Source organism: Cryptomeria japonica, chromosome 2 (genome assembly GCF_030272615.1).
Source record: "Cryptomeria japonica chromosome 2, Sugi_1.0, whole genome shotgun sequence".
NCBI classification, from domain to species: Eukaryota; Viridiplantae; Streptophyta; class Pinopsida; order Cupressales; family Cupressaceae; genus Cryptomeria; species Cryptomeria japonica.
This window is the reverse complement of record NC_081406.1, coordinates 99,624,010-99,628,801: the sequence shown is the minus strand read 5'-3', so window position 1 is coordinate 99,628,801 and position 4,792 is coordinate 99,624,010.

Sequence of the window (4,792 nt, the reverse complement as noted above, 5' to 3'; positions counted from 1 at the left end):
GTGTTGGAAACAACGAATTGAAGTTTCGCAAGCTATAGAAAGGATCCGCAAGGTTCACCAATAACAGGATAGGTCCAGATGGTTTCAAAGTTCTAAGCCAGAAAATTGTCTCAGAATCTGAAATCGATAACTTGCTAGAAAAAAGATCCAAACGTTTCGTGGTTCAGGAATAAGGAAGATAATCATGTTCACAAGCAAAATCCATGTTCGCAAGATGCGATGAGCAAATGTACGAAAATGCAGGAAGAAATGCTAAAACTGCAAAACAAGAAATATACTGAAAATAAATGTTTTTGGTTGATGCAAGATTGCCAACAACTAGGAATGCTCCTGCATCAGACATTCAGGGTTCATGAAAAAAAGCGAGTCTCTCACTTTGCTGGGGTCAGAAGAAAACCAAAATGGTCCACCTTTGCTTGAGAAATCCAAGATGAATCTTCAACTGGTTTGTCCTTCCACTTCACAAGATACTCTCTATAGTGGTTGCTCCGGGTGCTGTGCCCAATCCTACTGTCTAAAATGTCTTTAAACTAATCTGGTTCCTTTTGGGGCATCTTCTTCTCCAAGTCTGCAATATTGTTTGCACTGAATTCCGATTCATGATACGGATGTAGGTCCGCAATGTTGAATATAGGTGAAATCCCCAAACTATTTGGTAAGTCCACTTCATATGCATTTTTTGAATTGAATTTCCTCAAGATCTTACAAGGTCCAAACTTCCTCATTTGCAACTTTTGGCAATTTGGAGGAATTGATTGTGTTGCATTGATATTTGCCATTGATGTCAACACTAGCTGTTTTGTTGTCTACCAACTTCCGGTAGAGTGGTTGGATTATCATGTTGATCTGGAGATTTATCTTCGGGTTTGGTTTGGCTATTGGAATTGGTTTGGATTGGTTATTCATGTGTTCCTGGTGTGTATCACATTCAGTTGGTTCGTGATTTGATGATCTAGATGCTATCATATGTTCTAGTACGCCTTTTGGTTATCGTTAAGGGTTCTACCGACAACGCTTTGATGAATATCTTTTGGTGAATCCAATAAGTGGTGTTGGTGTGGCTTCTAGAAGGTTATCAAGATGCTGATGGTTATCATTTTTCGTGTTCCAGTTGTTCGTGGTGTTTCATTTGGCTTATGGCAACCTATTTTGGGTCCAGTGGTTATTCTGTTAGGTTATGGACGGGTTTATGTAACGTGTTGAATGATGCTCCTGATACGCCACCAGTTGGATTTATTGTTTGGTTTATGTTATTTTGGTCTTAGGCCGAATTGGTTTATCATTGGTTTGTGGGTTATGTAACAGATCTATTGTATTATCTTTTAGGTGTCCGACTTAATTGTTTAGGTCCCGGGTTGGTATAAATATGATGTAAGATCTCTTTGTAGATCATGGTATGTGGGATTAAGGTTATGGGATTATCTATTTGTGAATAAAATTATAATAATATGTAGAGGTTCTGGTCGATCATAGGTGATCGAATTGGGTTTGTGAAAGAGGTTTAAGACCTCTGGTATTGAGCTTAACCGGAACTGTACTCAGGCATATGAGATGTTATTCTTGTAGTTTATTTGTCTTTCCAGATTGTAGTCTGGATTTATTTTGTAGTCAGTGAGGCTCTTTTTGTGATGAGAAGTGCACTCTAGGCTGTTGGCCTTCTTGCATGTGCATGCCCCTCTTATTGTAATCACATACTTTCTGCAGAAGTATTATCTGACTATGGGTAGGCTTCCCATCGTGGTTTTTCCCTTTACCGGGTTTTCCAGATTATTGTATAACATTTATCTTATTGTATTTCACTGAGTGGGTGCTCGGTGTAGGGGTTGGTGCTCCTTTGGGTTGGTGCCCATAAATCAGTAGCGGTTGGTGCTCCTTGGGTTGGTACCCTAAATCAGTAGGGGTTGGTGCCCTAAATCAGTAGGGGTTGGTGCTCCTTGGATTGGTGCCCTAAATCATTGTAATATAATTGTTCATTGTGAGGTTGGATTGGAGTAGTAGACTCCAACAACATTTCTCACCGAGGTTCTTCTCACATTGGTTTTTCCCTGTATATCCGGTGTTATGTGATGTGTCTTTGTCTGTGCTTGCATCTTAATCTCTTCCTTGTCCAACTGATATATTCACTTAGTGTTTGATATGCTAACTGGTACACATAGTCAGGTTTAAAAGGTTGAAAATATTGAAAACCATTGATTCACCCCACCTCTCAGTGGCATCTTGTGTTCTACAATTAGTGTCAGAGCATAGGTTCCTAGTTAGATAAGATTTCTCCAGCTTGGGTAGATTTTGGTTTGAGAACACAATGGCTAAGTTTGAGTTAATCTCTAATCCAATGTTTGATGGTTTAAACTATTCTATTTGAAGTTGTAGAATGGAAGTCTACCTATCCTCGTTAGGTTATGATGTCTGGATGTCTATTGTAAATGGCTACTCTAATCCTTCTAGTCCTCCTATCGATCCTAAAGGAAAAAGAGGATCTGAATGCAATGCTGAAGCTATGAAGACTATTCTTAGTGAGCTTTCTAATGATGCATCTTCAAAGGTGGACAGATGCAAATATGCTAAGAGCATATGGGATAGATTGAAGAAGCTCTATGGAAATGAACCCAACACTGCATAACCAGATTGTGTGAGCAGGAAGAGAAATGGAACACATGAATATACAGATGATAAGTCTAGATTAGTCAGCTACTGTAGAAGTGATGAAGAGGAAACTCATCTCCTCATGGCTCAAGAGACACAAAATGAGATGTACACAACAAATAATGATAACAAAGATCAATCCTACTGGCAAGATGTGTTTGGGAGTGATGAAGAAGATGAAATTGAAGTTGAAGTTGTTGTTGATCTTGAAGGAGAGATTTTAAGTGCACTCGAGGATCTTAGTAGAGTAAGAAAAGAATATAAGATGTCCAAGAATGTTGCCATTGTGGAACAAGACCGGTTGATCAAAGATATTCAAGAGTCAGAGCTAACCATTGCTAATCTGAAAGCATAAGTGGATGATGTAAAAAGGGTGAGTGTAGAATCAAAATCAGATTTGCATATCAAGAAGTGCAGGTGCAAAGATTTAGAATCAAAGCTAGAGGCCAAGGATAAAGAATGTAAGAAGCTAAAAGGAGAAGTGGAGAATATCCAAAAAGATCTTGAGAAGTGCCAGGATAGCTCAAGGTGAGGATTCAGTATGAAGGCAGCTCTGAATCCTGGGATAAAATATCGAATAAACAAAAACACTCCAAGGATATCAAAGGATTAGGATTTGATACCGGTAAGTGATCCACAAGCAAGGATGTCTCCAACAAAGACATTTAGTTTGTCTCCTCAAGTAAGAATGACAAGGGACATACCTTCACTATCAGAAATTATCCTAGGAAGAAGGTTGACCTAACAACAACTAGTGAAGACATGAGGATGAAGACCGGTGCTGCAAGAAGGAATAATGCTGATCCTAAAGGGAAAGTAAAGCTGATAGAAGATGGCTTCATCAGAAACAAGGACATAATAAAACAACCTAGTAGACCTCCTACCGGTAGAAGACAAAGAAATGTTGTTGCCCACAAGACAAGACAAGTGTGGAAAAGGAAGGGATTAGATGAAAGGACTACAATGACCGGACAACTCAAGACAAGTCCCCAGAGAAGTAGAAATGGAGAAGCCAAACCAATAAAATCACCTCATTCTTGACAAAATAAATTTGTAAGTTATAAGCCCTCTTTCTCTGGTTATTCTTTCTCTTGCAAAGATTATGGTCATAGGGAAAATGAATGTAAAATGAGGTCTAGGAATAGACAAAGTGTTTTTCCTAAGAATAACAATTCAGTTTGTAAAAGATGTAATGCATATGTGCATAAGATGTCAGTTTGTAGAAACATGCATATGCCCTCTCCCGGTTATGCTAACAAGAATTCCTTTGCTATTACAAGAAATGCAAATTTTACATGTCATCATTGTAATGGTTTTGGCCATAGAAGTCATGAATGTAGAAGGAAGGATTTTCAGTCTTATGGCAACCGGTGTAACAATCATGCTCAATATGGAAGAGGTTTTAGAACTTATGAGTATCAAAGACCTGCATGGAACAAATGGAGATATGTTCCTACAAGATCAAGAAATCTATTGAAGCTGGTAGCTAGCTACAATAGCATAATCAGAAGAAGAAGATCAAACCAGTTTGATGAAAGGTCCTCCAATCATTTGGCTGGTGTGAACATAGTATGTTTCTACAACAATGCTTCTGATCATGCTGCAGAATGTTGTAGAGCAAGGACAAATCAACAAAAGAAAATTACCACTGCTCTAGAGACAACAAATGAGAAAAGGAGGGAGACCAAGCAGGTATGGAGGAAGAAGGAAGAGAATATAACCATGGACAGGTACTATGCACTCAATGCACAAGTCATATCTCCCAAGGCTTAAAGTAGATGCAGGACTTTATAGGGAGCTACGTGTTGATCATATCATTCACCCCCAAATTTGAAAAGGACAAATGCAAGGACAGGTTGTTGCTGGTACAAGGAAAAAGATGAGATGACAGTGTGTGTAGTTAATTACTTGGCTACACATATACATATGAGAGATGTATTACTACTGGAAGAGTCAAATGGATGGCTCAAACTACAAAATGGTAGGAGATATTTTTGACTTAGGAAGATGGGGTTTAGTGGATAAGGTGTTCTGGTAGAGATTTTGGACTGGTATGGTAAACCGATATGTATAGTATGTTATCGATATGGATATTGATCGGAATTGTATATTATGATCATTGTAATGACTTTGGTGGCTTGGAATGATA